Here is a 20328-nt window from a genome sequence, read left to right as displayed (position 1 = left end):
GTGTCTCAGTATCCAAAAGAAAAATGAAATTATTTTAGTTAAATATCAGTGAAACAATTTGCCTTTTCTAACTGAAACCATGTGAAATTCACCTTTAACGGTCCTGTATGTTGTGGGCTCTGCAAGCATCCTGTGAGTACTCCTCATGTATGAATGAATGTGTAGCTGGAGAAAAACATGCCTATATTACTTGTTTTGAATGAAAATCTCATTTCATAGATTAGCTAGTGCAATCACTTTTCAATTCAAAACATATCCAAATTCATGCAACAACATGATAGACCCTGATGTGAACGGAGTTTTCTGTGCATAATTCGGATGGGATCATATATTGAGGTAAGGGTTGCCAGGGAAGATTGTGTGTAATTTATAATAATAACACTTATTTTAGTGAATATTTATGACACAGAGTATATCAGATTTCAGCTAGAAAAGCAAAACCAGTAAGACATATATATGAACAGATTGCAAGAAATTGTCCCACAACTAATTGTGTCACACCTGTGACCCCATTTCCAACACAGCTCACGTGATTCCTAATTGTTCTAAGCAAGCTGGTGGTTCAATTATCCTTACAGTAATTCTGTTATGGTTAGTTCTCTGACACAATTCTGACCAATGAAAGCTGAGAGACCAGCTATGAAAGTTCTTTGAAAATATGCACAAGGATGCTTTTGTAGTCATAAGGGATGCTTAAAATGTAGTTATAAGAGATGCCACAACTGTTTTACAAACATGAAAACAGAAGTAGGAACAAAACAGGAAGTATAGGAAGAACTTGGTACTCTATAGTGTTATCCAGCCACTCAATAAACCACCTTTGCAAGCTCTGCCATATTTATCTTTTTTTTTTTTTTTTTTTTTTTTTTTTTTGAGACGGAGTCTAGCTCTGTTGCTCAGGCTGGAGTGCAGTGGCCGGATCTCAGCTCACTGCAAGCTCCGCCTCCCGGGTTCACGCCATTCTCCTGCCTCAGCCTCCCGAGTAGCTGGGAGTACAGGCGCCCGCCACCTCGCCCGGCTAATTTTTTTTGTATTTTAGTAGAGACGGGATTTCACCGTGTTAGCCAGGATGGTCTTGATCTCCTGAACTCGTGATCCGCCCGTCTCGGCCTCCCAAAGTGCTGGGATTACAGGCTTGAGCCACCGCGCCCGGCCCATATTTATCTTTTATACACACACACACACACACACACACACACACACACTTTTTTTGATAACACCTTTTTCTTGTTTATTTTGTTTGGATAAGAAATTTTTGTTAAATCAATTGATAGCCTTTTAACTGATACAGAAGCCAAATGGAATCAGAAGTAGCTTAGTATATGGTGAAATCAAATGATTCAAATGCTCATTGGCATTACAAAAAAGTGGTCAGCAGCAACATGTCCTCCTTTGAATGTGAATTGTGGAATCACAGTATTTGAAGCTGGGAGTCACAGCAATTCTTCCCACAGTGGTTCTCAGGCTTTAGCATGTGCCAGAATCACCTGAAGTTGAGTTGTGAGATTTCAGGCTTCTCTTCTAACATGGACCTCTCAATTTTCTCTGAGTAATTCTCTTATAACTGCTCTCATTTGGCTTGAAGTAAAGACAAGCCCTGCCTCTCAGGCATTTTCATCTACTTGAATTTTCTCAATGAATCCTCTCAATAAATCTCTAGTCTTACTGATATGAGGTAGGAGGGGACTCTGCCTAAGCCTAGGCGTGGCAGGCAGAGAGGAGGAGGACTGCAGTTTGTGGAGCGTCCCTTACGATATTGTCCCTGTCTGTTGCCTGGGACTGACTGAAGCCAGCAGTGCCATATAGGCAAGACCCTCCAAACCTGGATCCAAACCTGGATCTGGTCTCATAAATTCTAGTTTTGGGGAGACTACCTCAAGATGATCTATTTTCCCCACGGCACTGACATGCTGATTTTAGGTGACTCGGTTACATCAAAACACAGGAAAGTTTCAGGACTCTTGGCTATCAGTATCAGGACTCTTGGCTACCACTGATGAGTTTTGAGCTTGAACCATGTGAGGCTGGGCATTAGCTCTCTCACCCCTACGTTCTGACCATGACGCTGCCTCCAGTCTGCAGCACCCAAAGGCAACTGGAGTGTTAGTAGGCATCCTTTATTTTTTGCACTCCCAGCCATTGGCACTTGGGCAGTCGCTCCACCCCCTCAGGCAGTCCTCCAGGGTTGACCTTGCCAATCCCGGTTGAATTGTTTCAAGACTCTGGGTCTGCAGCAACAAGCCACTTCTTAATTATATCCCTCATGCTTCAATAGCTAAATCTTAAGCTGTACGATCCAGAAACGGACATTTCTTACATAAATGGGACTTCTGCACACAGCACTTTATCCACTCTATTGGCGGTTCTATGTAGAAGGTAGGTTTGTGGTTAACATTGAAATGTCTCACATTTTAATAATGTAGTGCTTACAACCTAAAGAGTTCAAGAGAGGTCATAATTGGAAGATATGTCATTCTGCATTTATGCTATTATATGCCAAACAGTAAATTTAACAAGACAAGCAAATTATTATTCACATTTTCCTGCATACCCTGGTTAATACTTGCATTTGTGGGAAACATCAACAGCCATTGAGAGAGTCTTTGGAAGCTCATATTCACTGGCTGTTTGATGATGCGGTGTCATGAGTGAGGATGTGAACAGATTTAAGTAAAAGTGACCGGAAAACTGCAAAAACAAGAAGATTGTAAGTGTTTTTATACAGCTGGGTTCTAAAGAGCCATGGTGTTATGAGTAACACCCTTGTTTTTCATAGTGGGAAATATGAAATATGATATATTCTTTGGAGAATATAGATCACAGAGGGTTGGTTCTTGGACTGAAATGGAAAAGACAGTGTGTAGCACTAGAAGATTCTTCCCGTGCATTCACTGAACATGAAATATCACCTCTTCTTCACTTCATTCCAAATTGTCATTGATAAATCCATATATTTCACATGGGCCCTTATATTTTGTAATGCATTATAAATTTAAAGATTTTATATAAAGAAGGATCTTATGAAATATTACTCTCAGAATGCCTTGAAAACCCTGAGTTAAATACACTGGGAAACTTCGAGAACTTCTCATTTAGAATCTCTTCACTTATCATGCATGGCATTCAACTTTGAGTCCTTAGCCAATTTAGAAACAATAGAAATAATTCTATTTAATTCTATTCCACATTTATCTATGGATACGTTAGTAAATACACACACACAAACAGACACATACATTATCTCAACATTCATTACCTTAAATCTTGCAATTCAAATTAAGGAACAACATCTAAGAAAAAAATGTCTATACCATTTATAACTTGACATGGTTTGAATGTGTGTCCCCTCCAAATCTCATGTTGAGATAAAAGCCCCAGTTTTGGAGGTGAGGCATAGTAGGAGGTGTTTGGATCATGGGGGCAGATCTCTCACGAACGTCTTAGTGCCATCCATCCTTGTGATAATGAGTGAGTATGCACTCTGTGTTCATGTGGGATCTGGTTCTCTAAAAGAACGTGGCATCTCCACCTTCTCTCTTGCTCTCTCTCTTGCCATGTGACTTGCCCGCTACCCCTTTGCTTTCTGTTATCATTGTAAGCTTCCTGAGGCCCTCACCAGAAGCTAAGCAGATGCTAACACCACACTTCCTGTACAGCCTTCAAAAGTGTGAGCCAATTAACTCTCTTTACTTAATAAATTACCCAGTTTCAGAGATTTCTTTATAGCAATGCGAAAATGGCCTAACACATAACTTAAATAATATATAGTAATATCTAATATGTATTTACATTGTAAATTATCTTATCCTCTTATAAATATTAACATATTAATTTGTTACAACCTTCATGTGATATAGTTATAATTTTTATCCAGCCTTTGAAAATAAAAAATTTAAGGAAAAAGGAGGTTAAATAACTGCTCATAATCACAAAGCTTGTAAATGCAAGATGGAGTTTTAACTCAGAAAGCCAAATTCTCAACCATATTTTTACTGCCTCTCATATGACTGATTTATTTTCTCTCTCTCTTGATTTTACATTCATGTATAGTTTGTCCTGAAATGAATTTTTAAGGAATACATTCTTTAAAACAAAGTGTTTCACAAGAAAATTTTGTTGTTAATCATGTTGAAATGAGAGACTGCGATTCTGGGGCATTTTAAAAGCAGTGCATAATAAATTAATTCAGTAGAGATTATATTTGCTCAAAATATTTAGCAATACAAAATTTCCATAAGGCAAATTTTGGATAGCTCTTCAGCATGTGAAATGACATCATGAGAAAGACACCTGAAAACTCTGCATACACAATAACTGATTAGACAATTACTGGGATTATACATACATTTTCGTGAGCCAGCACAGCAATTATTTTTCTCTGAACTGCAGGACCAGAAAGGTCACAACTGACCACCCAGAAGTTTGATCAATTTAACAACTGCCTCTAAACTCTCCCTGGAGTCCATGATTTCTCTATTTATTGGAAAACCTCAATCTTAATTTTTAGTCTACAAAAATGATCATTTTTATTTGATAGAACACTCAAAAGCAGTAAAAAAAAAAAAAAAAAAAAAAAGTCACTATAGTCCACTGGTTTTAAAGTTGGTTTTAGTTGTACTCTAAAACTAGAAAAAGTGGGTTACTTATTAAAACCATATTTTCCAATTAAGTTCTTGCAAGGGTTCAGATTGCACACAGTACTATTATGCAGGGCTATTTAAGGAGGTGCTATAACTCTTAAAAAGTGGTGCATGCTCAGTTCCAGACATGGGTTTTTATGACACTTTCACATTTTCATTTGATCGTGTAGTAAATAATAACATAAAATCCCATACAATGGCCAAAATTAGAGTTACATAATCCTCTGAGTACTCTTAACTTGTAGAAGGGTATGTTTTGATCATTTTTAAAGAATGGATATATGTTTTTGTGTGTGTTTCTTATTAAAATATTTAGAATAAACTTGAGATGTTGTATACATTTTTGATGATGTAATATAAAGCTAGTTGTGCCTCCTAATTACATTATATATTTCAGGCTATAATTTAAAATAATCTATTATTTTAAAGAGGAATTTTGAATTTGGAAACTCTAGATTTAGCCAAACCAAATAACTTACATTTTTATTTCCAAATCTCCACCCACACTGCAACGTATTCTAATTTTCTCCCATTATCTCACTGAAACACCATCTATTAATGTAATCAATGAACTGTACAAAAATAAATACAATAGGGCTATTTAATTTTTTAAAAAGTAATTTAATCTTTCAGTAACATAAACTAATGTGATCATAGTCCGCCTCTAAACCCCTATTAAATCTTTTGTTTCTTGGGTTAGTTAATAGAGTGATCTTTCAGCTTTCCTATTACCTTACTGTTTCTTCTCTTGTCCTTTTCTTTTCTATAAAGCCATATATTGACATTCTTCAAGGCTCAACCCTGGGCCCTTAGGAATCTCATTCTTACTCAAGGCTTTAACTGCCCCTTAGAGACAGATAATCCGTATCTATTTACACCTTCCCACAGGCCTCTCATTGAATTCTTCAGTAAACTTACAATCAGTCTCCCATTCTCTTACCTAGTTTTCTTCCAATGTTTATCATTATTTAATCCATTGCAAGAACAAAGAATAAATATTATTATTGACACCTTTCAAGATGCACTTCCCTAATCCAATCAATCAAAAGTCCTAATGTCCACTTAGATGTTTCTTCTCTATTTCTACTGCATATTTCAGTCTTTGCTACAATCATGTATTTCTTGCATTCTTTTACCTTGAGTTGACCTACCCACACATACTTACTACATCTGCATTTCTACCAGAACAATACTGTTGAAATGTAAATCTGATGATCCCCTTTGTGTGAAACTCTCCAATCAGTTATTTCTATTCTTCTGACAAGTACCAGATCCCTTGACATATCCTAATTGACCCTACCTACTCTGTTCTCTACCTACTTTTTTAGCCTCTCTTCTACTTATTTCCTCTTTTTTTCTCTTCACTTTTCATATCCTATTTTAGTCTTCATGGCCATGAGGTTTTCATTCAACATAGATATATTGAAAATGCTTTGTCTTCTTTATCAGGCAGCTTTTGCTGAAATTAATGGATAACTTTAGACCTACTGGCACATTCAATAGTAATTTATTATATCCTATAAAAGGCCAAGAGACATTTAGAAAGGGCAATATCATCAAAGCTCTGGGCTTTCATAATGTCTCTCTTATATCATATTCACCTACAATGCCTCCCCTTGGGTTATCATCTTGTCACGGGACAACAGGCTCTCCTTGCCCACCATCCTCCCAAAACCAATGAGAACAGCAGGTGTTGCAGGAAAGAAAATGTTTAATAAGCACCGGGTCAGCCAAACAAGAAGAGCAGGGAGAAATTTCTCCAACCCATCTCCCCAAAAATTCAGAGGCTAGTGTTTTTTAAGGGTACTTTGGCAAGCAGAGGACTGGGGAGCTTAAGCGATTCATTGTCTGGAGATAAAAATCACAGAAGTATCTAAAACCATCTTTGCACAGCTGAGTTAGTTCCTGGAAGGGGGTCTCAGGACTAGGTTTTGTCTCTTGGTCTGCCGCAATCCTAAATCTGGAAAATATCTCAAAGACCCAGTGCTTTAGGTTTCACAGTAGCGATGTTATCTATACGAGTAGTTGGGGGAGCTATAAATCTTGTGACCCCAGATTACATTCTCTGGACAGTAGGCAACTTATAGTAAAACAAGATAAGCAATGGTAGGTCATTGTTTAACTATTCCTATTCTTTAGCAAAGTTCAAGCCCCTTCTATAATTCTAACCTTGTCTTATGAATGCAGTTTCAATATCTGAACAAGGAGGAGAGTGTTTTCTGTACCTCAAAATTTAACTACAAACTAAACTTCCCTCATAATTATCTCAGACTCCATGTGAGAATAAGGAAAAAAAATAAAATTAATCTCTGATGTTAGAAGCAAGGCAGAGTCAGTCATGTTAGATTCCTCTTCTTATAATTCTACAAAGGTGGTTTCAGTCTCTGAAGATTTAATCATGAATATAGTATCTCAGAGTATTATATGCTTCATATAACACCTAAAGATAAAAGCTTTTGTTTTTTCTTTGTGTCTCATTTAAAGATGTAGAAATCCCTGAAGATCTCACAGATAATTTACCCCTATGCATAACTGGCCACAAAATGTTACATGCTTATGAGTGAAACAATAATACAAGTAATATGGAACACTCCTGAGTCTTCCTGAGTATTCTCAATTAAATAAAACTCTCGCTCATAACTTTTCTGGAATCTATTTCTACATATTGCATTTCCAGTGGGGTGGGTCGTTGTTCTTTGTACTGTCACATAATTCTTGAGAAATGATCACAATATTGGGTTTGTATATGTATTGTAAACCAAAAATTATTTGAGGCTTCTTTCAATTAAGTTAAAGGTTTATTTTACCAATATTAAGGACTGTGGCCCATGACACAGCCTCAGAAGATCCTGAGAATATGTGCCCAAGATGGTTGAGTTACAGCTTGGTTTTATACAATTTAGGAAGACAGAGTTACAGGTAAAAAGGAAATTACCCACTGGAGTGGCCCCAAATGGTAGGACATCTCAAAACAAGGACTTCCAAGTCATTGGTGGATTCAAATATTTCCTGATTGGCAATTGATTGAAAGAGTTAAGCTTTGCCTAAAGAGTTTGAAATTAGCCTAAACAATGCTCAAATTAAGATAAGGGGGGTTGTGGAAGCCAAGGTTCTTGTTATGTAGATGAAGTCTCCAAGCAAGGTTCAGAGCGAATGATGGTAAATGTCCTTATCTAACCTTAAAAGGTGTCAGACTCTCTGGAAAATTCTACACAATTCAAATTTCCCTCACAAGAAACAGCTTTGCAGGGCCATGTAAAAATATATCAAGGAAATATATTTTAGGGTAAAATACTTTAATTTCTTCAGAGTCTGCTGTCTCTCATGTCAGGTTGGAATTTGGTATTTTATTGCTACAAAGAGCCTGTTTTGTCAGTCCTGTGATCTGTATTTTAATGTTAATGCTGGTCAATTGTACCTAAACTCTAAAAGGAGGAGGATATAAAGAGGCTTGTTCAGCACCCCCTTCATAAAATGGCCTGAACCAGTTTTCATGTTTCTTTGGAATGCCCTTGGCCAAGAGGAGAATCCATTCAATCAGCTAGGTGGCTTATGATTTTATTTTTGGTTTATAGTATGAACCTAATAAGATGCATGAAGTAAAATTCTCAATGACTGATAAAAAAAAAAAAAGAACATGAATCTATTTATATATAATTTTAGTTAGAGATCTACATTTAAACTCATTTGTGGGTCATCAAATTGAAGAGAAAGATTATTTCCAAAATGGCAGCATAAGGGTATCTATGAACCCACTCACAAGTAAAGCAAGCAAAACTGACTAAAACTGTAAAAGAACAACTATTTAAAATCTCTGAAAATTGTACCAATGCTATACATTAAATTAAACAAAATCAGTTATTCAAAACAATCTACTAAAATCCCATAAGAACATCATAAGTTTGTGACATTCGAACCACAATTTGTTCACAATCCTATTTCTCCAACTCAATTTGATGAAAGCTCCTTTTAGGGCAGATGTGGCCAGAAGACACTCTTTCTCTCCTCACTCTTTTTCTCCTCTGTCTTGCTTCTAACATCAGAGATTAATTTTATTATTTTTCCTTATTCTCCAAGGATTACCTCATCTCACTGGGCAGGTCAGGCTGCCAGCATTTCTCAAACCTTCCAACTGCAATTTGAAGAGGCTAATTTCCTCTTCAATATGGCCAACCATTAAGGGAATCCCTTTCTTGATCCGGCTCCTATTGATAAGTTTGAGTCTCTATTTATTTGTAAGGTATAGAGGTTATACCCTATCTGTGGTGGCTTTGTCTACCCTAGGCCCTACCCAGAGGCACAGCAGACCAAGAATAACGGGGCCTAATTGCTTTTCCCCAAGTTCACTTGCTAGGGTGGAATTTACACACTGGGAGAGATAAGCAGAGAAGACAAGCGGTTATCACCCCACTCAATGCCTAGAGTAGTGGATCAGAGATTTTGACTAGTGGGGAGAGGCAGTTGATAAGAAAAACGAAAAGCAAAAACAAAACACAAAACAAAACAAAACAAAAAAATGCAGAGATTCCCCACAGTAACTGATTTTAGTAGAACGAGAGTATGAAAAATTTAAGCCTGAGAGTACTCTCAAAAACAGTAGATCATCTTAATTAAGAACAGCAAACTAAATCAAATGGACCATTGTTACAGCCTGTAGCCCAGGCACAGTGGCTCAGAGACTTTGCCCAGAGGGGAAAAAGGCCATGAGAACACTGAAACTCCTCCCCAAAGAAATTGATTTATTTAGAACAGTGTGGGGAATTTCAAACATAATCATGCTCTGGAAAACAATAGAGATTTTGATTATAAATCATTAAGAGGAAAATGGCAACGCAGGAGATTAACAAGCTAACCTGTAGGCAGGCTAGTTTATCAAAGAGAACCAGGGGAAAACATAGCTAAGTAGAGGTCTGATGTCAGAATATACCTCAAAGATTGGCCTCAAAAACTACTCCTGCAAAGGGGCCCAGGTTTAGTTGAATCAGACTAAACCTGGGAGCACTTTATGTTTTAGGGAGCACATTATGTTTTAGGACATTGTCAAAAAAAAGAAAGAAAGAAAGAAAGAAATCTATTAATTAGTGGAAGTGAGTGTAATTAGTGGAAGTAATTAGTGGAACTGGGTGTAATACCAAATGGGATAAACAGCTTAACAGAGAAATCAGAGAGGGAGAGAATAAAAGACATTCTTTCTAAAGCCTTTGCCATCCCAAGGTGAATGTGCACATGCCCAAGGTTACAACCAGTCTGAGGTGCAATACCAAATGATGTACTCAGCTGACTTTTCTTTAAGAAATTTGCAACCTGATCCTAAAATTCATATGGACGTTTAAGGGATCCAGCATAAGCAAACAATCTGGAAAAAGGAAAACACATTTGGAGTGCTTATATTTACTAATTTTAAAACCTACTACAATAATACCGTAGTCAAAGGGTATGGTGCTAGCATAAGGATAGTCACATAGAACAATAAAATAAAACTGAGAGTCCAGAAATAAAACATCATGGTTATAGTAAATTGATTTTCAACAAGGGTGCCAAGATCAATTAATGAGGAAAAAAGTCTTTTCAACAAAGGGTGCTGGAACAACTGGATATCCACATGTAAAGAAATGAATTTGAGGCTGGACGTGGTGGCTCACACCCGTAATCCCAGCACTTTGGGAGGCAGAGGTGGGCGGATCATGAGGTCAGAAGATCGAGACCATCTTGGCTAACATGGCAAAACCCTGTCTCTACTAAAAATACAAAAACTTAGCCAGGCATGGTGGCACACGCCTGTAGTTCCAGCTACTCAGGAGGCTAGGCAGGAGAATCTTTGAATCCTGGAAGCAGAGGTTGCAGTGAGCCAAGTTCATGCCACTGCCCTCCAGCCTGGGCCACACAGGACAGAGTGAGACTCTGTCTCAAAAAAAAAGAAAAAAGAAAAGAAAAGAAAAAAGGAATGAACTTGAATCCCTATTTTATACCATAAACAAAGATTAACTCAAAATATATCAAACACCTAAATGTAAGCACTAAAGCAATAAAACTATTAGCAGAAAACATAGGTGTACATATTCATAATCTTGGATTAGTCAGTAGTTTCTTAGATATAATACCACAATTATAAGTAACAACAACAACAACAAAAATGGGTAAACTGGATATTGTCAAAATTAAAAACCTTTTTCCTTCAAAGGACACCACTAAGAAAATGAAAAGACAACCCATAAGTAATACAAATAATACATCTGATTAAAAAAAGCTTGTATCTAGAATATATAAGGAAATGTTATAACTCAAAAATAAAATGACAAATATTAAGAAGTTTTACATGGGCAAAGTATCTAAATAGACAATTCCCCAAAGATGATAAACAAATGATTGATAAGCACAATAATTAATTAGCAATATCAATAATCAGAAATAATTAGCAATCAGAGAAATGTAACTCAACACTGCAAGATACCACTTCATACCCACTAAGACAGCTATAAAGAAAAAGATAACAAAATGTGTTATGTGGAGAACTGGAATTCTCACGTACTACCTGTGGGATGTAAAGTGGTGTTGTCACTTTGGAAAACAATCTGGCAGTTTCTCAAGCGGTTAAACGTAGAGTTACTACTAATTCAGCATTAGTACTTCTAGGCATATGCCAAAGATAAATGAGAACATATGTCCACACAAAAGATTGCAAAAGAATGTTCACAGCAGTATTACTTAAAATAGTCAAAAAATAGAAATAACACAAATGACCATCAATCGATGCATAGATAAATAAAATGCAGTGTATCTATACAATGAAATATAATTCAGCAATACAAAGAAATGAAGTATCAATACATACTACAATATGGATGAATCTTGTGAACATTATACTTAGTGAAAGAGGTCTAATGTTGGTAAGTTTGATAATAATTACTATTAACACTATACCTTCCATTAAACTTTTCACCAGTGAATTATTTTTCTATAAATGGTCATTATACCTATGTAATTTTTTTTTTTTTTTTTTTTTTGAGACGGAGTTTTTTGTGTGTTTTTTTTTTTTTTTTTTTTTTTTTTTTTTTTTTTTTTTTTTTTTTTGATACGGAGTTTTGCTCTGTCTCCCAGAGACACCTTGCCCTCCCAGGCTGGAGTGCAGTGGTGTGATCTTGGCTCACCGCAATCTGTGCCTCCCAGGTTCACGCCATTCTCCTGCCTCAGTCTCCCGAGTAGCTGGAACTACAGGCGCCCGCCACAATGCCTGGTTAATTTTTTTGTATTTTTAGGAGAGATGGGGTTTCACTGTGTTAGCCAGGGTGGTCTTGATCTCCTGACCTCGTGATCCACCCGCCTCGCCCTCCCAAAGTGCGGGATTACAGGCACGAACGACTGCACCCTGCTAAATTTTCTTATAACGTAGTTGATACTATTTTTAAAACAGAAAATCTTTGTCGAGATCAGTTTAGACGACTATTTTGGCCTAGACAAATTTGAGACATTATTAACACAGTGGTGAAAATCAGACATATGAGTCAGAACAGTTGACATTTTAATTTTTAGCTTATACCTTGGTGTTGTATAATCTGAGGAAATTGTAGTATCTCTCTGAGACTTGGACTTAAAAGGATTTAGTTCCCACTTGAAAAACATTTTAGTTTTAAAAATTACTCTGGGAATCAAAAATGTGCTATCTGTGAATGGCTTACTCTGATTCAACCCATGAGAGAAAATGCCTACTGTATATATCAAAGAAAAACAAAGGTAATATATTTTACCAATTTGGTAATAGAAATACAATTATGAAGTATAAACATTATTTAGAAATCAATATAGTCCACAAAACTGGAACTTAGTTTCCTGAAATCTTGAGAATTATTATTTAAAATTTGTCAATAATTTTAATTTATAACAGTTGAGAGCCAGTTCACCTTACTTAAAGACCTGTCCTGGAATACATTTTCTTGAGTGGTGTTATTTAAGTTGTAGACTCCTGGAAAGTATATACTTCCTCTACCCCCAACCCATACACCCCCTTTAAAAGCTTTGGAGCTTAGACTTGTCTTCCTTTTTTGGGGCTTTTCTTCTTTTTCCTTCCCTCCCTCCCCCTTTCTCTTCCTTCTTTCTTTCCTTCCTTTCTTCTTTCCCTGCTTCCTTCCTTCCTTCTTTCTTTCCTTCCCTTTATTCTTTCTTTCTTACTTTCTTTTTTCTCCTCATGCTCCATGCCATGGCTGAAATTGTGCTGACTCCTGCTCACATATGTCAATTTATATCCATCTATTTACTTATAGGCCTGTGTGGAAAAAGATTGAGAAAGGTGTATCTTCTTGTACGGAGGTCGAGTAGAAAAAAATCCAAACAAAACTATTAAAATAGCATTCACCTAAAAAAGACACTGTGGGAAAGACTCTAATGGTCTGGCTTCTGTATCTTCAGACAGCATAGCTGACTAAGCACAAGAGTATGTGCTACAATAGCAAAGACTTGGAATCAACCCAAATGTCCATCAGTGACAGACTGGATTAAGAAAATGTGGCACATACACACCATGGAATACTATGCAGCCATAAAAAAGGATGAGTTCGTTTCCTTTGTAGGGACATGGATGCAGCTAGAAACCATCATTCTCAGCAAACTATCGCAAGCACAGAAAACCAAATACTGCATGTTCTCACTCATAGGTGGAAATTGAACAATGAGATCACTTGGACACAGGAAGGGAAGCATCACACACCGGGTCCTATTGTGGGGAGGGGGTAGGCGGGAGGGATAGCATTAGGAGATATACCTAATGTAAATGACAGGTTAATGGGTGCAGCACACCAACATGGCACATGTATACATATGTAACAAACCTGCACGTTGTGCACATGTACCCTAGAACTTAAAGTATATATAAAAAAAAAAAGAGTATGTGCTAATATTGAACCCCTCCTATGCTAGACACTCTAATGTTCTAAGGTGACCTAGGAAGTCACCAGATGAATTTTTGAATTAATTGAAACAAATACAAACCAAAGAGTGCTACAAGGGACACCCAGACCGTGTCTGGCTTGGAGGACCATGGCTGAGCATGTCCTATTTGGAGACGTGCCCTCCTTTGCACAATGAATGGTAGAAATTTAAGAATTTCTACAATGAAAGAGCTTGATCATGGCTGGGAGATACACATGGGTAGAAAATGTGACTGGAAATTTAATTTGCATAGCATTTTACATAGGAACAAAGAAACAATTCTATCAAGGGTTGGATGGAAGGACGGAGATGATGAAGTGATTTGCTCTGATCTTCAGGACTGCCATTGCCACACGAGACTTGACTTTTACGGCAAATCTACTCCCTTTGTCTCCCTTTCGTGAAAGGTCAAAATGTATAATGAATCTTCGTATTAACTGATGGTAATCTGGAGCATTAAACAGGTAGGGGTCAAAGGAAAGTAAATATCAGACTTTAAGATCATTTGAGTAGGTGAGACAGTATGTCATCATGGCTTTAAAAACTAAGTATTATAAATAACGGCAAGTTTGAGGTGATATTAAATTGCACTTGGCTAGGAAATCCAAAAACCAAAACCCCCTGTCATCATTTACTACTCCCCAGGAGGTTTCTAAGGCAACTACAGCAAATGGAGAACAGTGATCAGCTAACCCAATGTCTCTGGTGAAGTGTGCGGCCTAAGCTGAAGGTCTTAATGGGACTTTTCCAACTCCAATAAGCACAAATTAAAATCTTACCATCAGCCACCCACAAACAGAGAAGCAAGGGACAGGCTGTAGATGGTGTGTGAGCAGAGGCAAAGGCAGGACCAGATGTCTGGCACCATCCTTATGCATTTGGGAACCACACCCTCTACTGAACATTTTAGTGCACAGTGACCCGGCCCTCTAGTAAATGTAGACTCCCTCTTCTCAGGGAAGAGTAAGGAGGGTGGGAAACGATGAGAGCGAAGGCTGCCTTGCTTCTAAAATATAAAGGCGACCTTGTTTTTTAGTGCCAGATTTAGGGACAGCTGGATCACATAAACAGATTATTTATTTGTATTTTGTAAATGCTTTTGTTGGTTTCCTTTATGTTCACGCTCGTCAATTTAAGAACCAGTAAGTGGTATGGTTAACAGCATGTGCTTTAAGAGAAAGAGTTTCGGATTCAAATTCACTTTCATTTATTTGACTCCTGAGCCTGGCTATGATCTAAAGCCCCAAAAGCCATAGTCCCTCATCAGTAAAACATGCAAATTCATCAAATATTCTTATGTAAGGTACTTATCACAATGTTTGACACAGAAGTAATACTCAGTAATGCAGAGATAAATATGCAGAGAGAAACAGAATAAACTCATTCCAACTGAGAACTTACTTCCTACTGGTAAGACAGACACATGACCAGCTGTAATACAAGGTAGAAGGTGTCATGTGCTATATAAGACCTAGACACAGGTTTTATAGCTAAGAGCAAAGGAGAGTAATTCTTTAAGAACAAAATTTTAATTAATTATCAATTAATTAATTTTAACTTTTATTTTAAGTTCAGGGGTACAAGTGCAGGTTTTTTACATAGGTAAACTTGTGTCGTGGTGTTTGCTTTATAGATTATTTCATCACCCAGATATTAAGCCTGGTTACTATTATTTTGAAGAGTAATTGTTATAAGGGTGTAAGTACAAGCAATATGAATGTACAAGCAATATGAATATACGCATTTGGGTGAAGGGATAGATGCATGGGCAAAAGTGAGTGATGAGCTGGAAATGTAATTTAAAACAAATTTGAACATTATATAAGGAGTTTGTATGCATGGATATAGTAAATCGCCATCTCATGTGAGAATGCTCCTAAGATCTTATTTTGTATCATATCAAATAAAAAATGACAATTCAATCCTTGCTTCAAACTGTTAGTGAAAACATGACCTCAGGAAAACCTGAAAATATAGGTTTATCTATCAGTGTGTGTGTAATAACACATGCTGTGCCTAGAAAGAGTGCTGTTGTAAGGAACAGATGACATTATGGCCCATAAAGTATAACGTGTAATCCAGATGAAATATTTTATTATGATAATTTGTTTTACATTAACAATAGGAAGGTATGCATGATTCCATATTAATGCTACATTTTAAAGGAAAATTTGATTCAAGGTAGACAAACAAAGTTGAGAAAAACATTCGATTTTCATCAGTAACAATTCATGTGATGTTATTTTCATCTGTCATCCCTACTTTTATTATTGTTCCTATATTCCATGTTTACACATTCCAAAACCCACTCAGGGAAGAATGTATGTAAAGTGATGAAGCCTAATCCCACCTGATTTATATTCCAACTCTGAAAGTCAGGTAGGTCCAAAGAGATTACAGAAAAACATCTGAACTTGTGAACCTGGTTCAAATGAATCAAATATTCCATGTTGTAAACAAAAGACAGATGCTTATTTTATGACTAGGCCAGATGCTTATTGAATAATATTTTCACATTTGCTAAAATATTTAATGACCAAACACTAAATTCTTTCTCAAATGTAAAGATCAATAATACGTTTGATAATAACGACTGAATTTTTAAAAAATCAGTGTAAATAATGTGGATTTTTAAATGAAATGTAATTCTTCTTGTCTAAGTGATGCCTTTGTTCTGGAACAAAATGTGTATTACTAGCTTTCCTCATTTATGTTCTATGCTCATCTAAGAAAAGAAGTCATAAAAAAACAATAAACAGAATGTTTGAATGTGTCCAGCTCACAGTTGTTAACAGGCCAGATAGAAACAAGACAATCATCTAAATGTCCTGAGGTATTAATGAGATGGGGTTTTCTTTGACTGTTTCATTCCCGCAGTAATTTTCAGAGGGTAAGTTGAAAAATCCTGTGGCATTTTTATGGCATATAGCCATTTATACTATCTCCCCTTCCTGCTGGCTCAAGTATAGGACATTTATTTAACAAATATCAGACCAACTCTTTTCTGGCCCAATTCTCATTCAGTATAGAAGACAGGCAGTTCTATAGGCAAGCATTCATTTGGGAAATGTGTGGAAATAAAGCAAAAAGGGGAAGTATGATGGAAATTATATGTCATGATTTCCCTACTGTGTTTTTAGAAATTAAAGTTTGCATTGTGTTAATCTAGAGTCATTAGGGATAGTACATATGCTTTCCCTAGCATCATAGCACTTAATATGTCCATAGAGCTCCACTTCTCATCACTTCTCTAAGCAATTGCATATTATATGCAGGGACATCTTTCTCACTTTAATTTTTGTGTATGTACAAACAAATATCATATTTATGAGACAAAATGAGATCTATTCTGTGTAATGTATTATTGTCAGTAGAGAGAAATTCTATTTTTAAGACTAAGAGAAGCAGTTTATAGAAGTGCTCAGAAGGAGTATTATAAAGATCAGCATTATTTAATTTGCATGCAGGCTTCTTTTAAATGAATCCCATTTCTACTGTTTATTGTTTATTTCCCACCACATTTAGTTTCATATTTGCACTAGATTTGTAAGGATGCAACAGTGAAAATACTACATAATTACTACAACTGACAGCCAGCAGTATTGAAGTAGAATCTCTAAAACTGTGCATTTGAATGTCATTCTTTCATGCACCCATTTCTTCAAAATAGAGTTTTTGTTGTGTTATGTTTTGTACTATAGGCAGTAGATTCAGAGAGAAACAAAAATTATCCTTCCCTTCAAGAAACATATTGTCACTTAGGGATAGGCAATTAAACACCTTATTAAGATCAAGCACATTCAGCTCTGGGGAACTGATATATACAGGATTATATACATAATTCTTTGACAGAGGGGGACTTGGAGAAACTGTCCTGTTTTCAGTAGGGTTATTGCTAACAATGGCGATGATACTCTGCTGCCTGAGAAGCTAAAAGGTACAGAGAATGCACAAAACAATTAGTCTGACTTGATAGATATCCACCTTATTTTAAGTCTTTTAGGGATTTTAAAAATGAATCCTTTTAAAATTATTTTTTATACTTTGTATATACAATTCTCATCAGGTTCTTCCAATTCTATTTACCTCAGATTCACACTTTACTTTGTTTTGTTGTTGTTTTAAGTGAAAGCAAATTTATTAGAGAAGTAAAGAAACACAAGAATGGCTACTCCATAGGCAGAAGAGCCCAGAGAGCTGCTCATGGCTTATTTTTATGTTTTTTTTTTTAATTTTTATTTTAGGTTTGGGGGTACGTGTGAAGGTTTTACATAGGTAAACTAGTGCCACAGGGGTTTGTTGTATAGATTATTTCATTACCCAGGTATTAAGCCCAGTACCCAATAGTTATTTTTCCTGCTCCTCTCCCTTCTCCAACCTCCCACCTCAAGTAGACCTCAGTGTCTGTTGTTTCCTTCTTTGTGTTCATAAGTTCTTATTATTTAGTTCTCACTTATAAGTGAGAACATGTAATATTTGGTTTTCTGTACCTGACTTAGTTTGCTAAGGATAATAGCCTCTAGCTCCATCCACGTTCCCATAAAAGACATGATCTCATTTTTTTTATGGCTGCATAGTATTCCATGGTGTCTATGTACCACATTTTCTTTATCCAATCTGTCACTGATGGCCATTTAAGTTGATTACATGTCTTTGCTATTGTGAATAGTGCTCCAATGAATATTCGCATGCATATGTCTTTATGGTAGAATGATTTATATTCCTCTGGGTATATACCCAATAATGGGATTACTGAGTCAAATGGTATTTCTGCTTTTAGCTCTTGGAGGAACCACCATACTGCTGTCCACAGTGGTTGAACTAATTTACACTCCCACCAACAGTGTATAAGTGTTCCCTTTTCTCTACAACCTTGCCAACATCTGTTATTTTTTGACTTTTTAAGAATAGCCATTCTGACTGGTGCAAGATGGTATCTCACTGTGGTTTTGATTTGCATTTCTCTAACAATCAGTGTTGTTGAGCTTTTTTCCATATGCTTGTTGGCTGCATGAATGTCTTTTGAAAAGTGTCAGCTCATGTCCTTTGCCACTTTTTAATGGGGTTGTTTGTTTTCCTCTTATGAACTTGTTTAAGTTCCTTATAGACACTGGATATTAGACCTTTGACAGATGCCTCCAGCTTTGTTATTTTAAGACATTCTTATGGTCCATCTTTACAATACTACGTCCTTGTGTAACTGTAATACACACAGATGGTGTCTTCAACTGCAGTCTTTCTTCCTGTTCCAAAGATTTCCTCATCAGGGTAGTAAAAACAGTTTCCTCAAATACCCTTCTCCTCCTGATCCCTCATATCAGAATTATGCCCAACTTCTTACTGATTTATACCCAACTTCCTACTGAATAACTGTAGTCAAATTACATGCAACTCCAACCCAGGTTAGCTAATAAACATATACATATTTTTTTTTTTTTTTCTTAGCAGTGTGGTTTCAAGTGTATCAAGTTTGGAATGGCACAGACGTTAGGGAAATTCATTATCTGAATTTCTCTGGGCTTCAAACTGGGTAAGTGTAGATAATTCACATTTCACAACAAAATAAGGTACTATTAGATTATAACTTAAAGTATAAAATAAATATCTATGAGTGCAAACTGACCTTAAAAAGTTATTGAATAAATGAATGGGGAGAATAGACAAATCTTCTTTGAAGAAGAATTCCAAATAACTTATGTAGATAGTACCTTCTTGTTTTAGTCAGGGTTCTTCAGAGAAGCAAACCAACAAAATGTGTGTGTGTGTGTGTGTGTGTACATATACACACACACAAGCATATATACATATATACATACATATATGTACACCCATATACATATATATGAATATATGCATATGTCTATATGTATCTATACATGTCTATACATATGTATATTTATCTATACATGTATATACATATATGTATGTGTACATACACACACACACATATATGACAGAGAGAGAGAGATTTTAAGAAATTGGTTCATGAGATTATGGAGGCCTTGATAAATCCAAAATCTGCAGGGTAGGCTGGCAGTTTGGGGACTTATGGAAGAGCTGCATTTTGAGTCTGCTGGCAGAATTCATTTTGGCTAAGGAGAGGTCAGTCTTTTGCTGTTAAGGCTTTCAACTGATTGGATAAGTTCCACCTGCATTGTGGAAGATAATAATGCTTCACTCAAAGACCACTAATTTAAATGTTAATCTCATCTAAAAATCACTTTCACAGAAACATCCAGAATAATATTTGACCAACTATCTGGACCAGCCAAGTTGACTCATAAAATTAACCATCATATCCTTCAAGGATATTAATGATAACTTCCCATCCCTTAAATGCAAGCTGTACGTAGTGACTTTCGTCCAATGAATACAGTATGAAAACGTGAGAAGAAGAATCACTTTGTAATGGAGAAACGTGATGAAGCTAGCTCAGTCAGATGATGAGGGTTACCCTCAGCAGTGATAAGTTGTGTTCATAGTATGTACCCTCGATGCGATGTGATGAAAAGGCACTTCATGTCTTTGTTCTTCCTCCACAAAACCCAAAACCCCAATCTAATAATGAAGAAACATATCAGAAACTGCTCTTGATGAGCATTCTACAAAATACATGATTGATACTTTCTCAAAACAACCAAGGTCATTACAAACTTGAAGATCTTAGAAACTGTCACCATCTAGGGATGCCTAAGGAGACATGACTGAATCTATTGTGGTATTCTGGATAGGATTCTGCAACAGAAAAAAAAAAAAAAAAAAAAAA

This window comes from Macaca thibetana, chromosome 5, assembly GCF_024542745.1.
Source record: "Macaca thibetana thibetana isolate TM-01 chromosome 5, ASM2454274v1, whole genome shotgun sequence".
NCBI lineage: Eukaryota > Metazoa > Chordata > Mammalia > Primates > Cercopithecidae > Macaca > Macaca thibetana.
Note: the sequence above shows the minus strand (reverse complement) of the source record.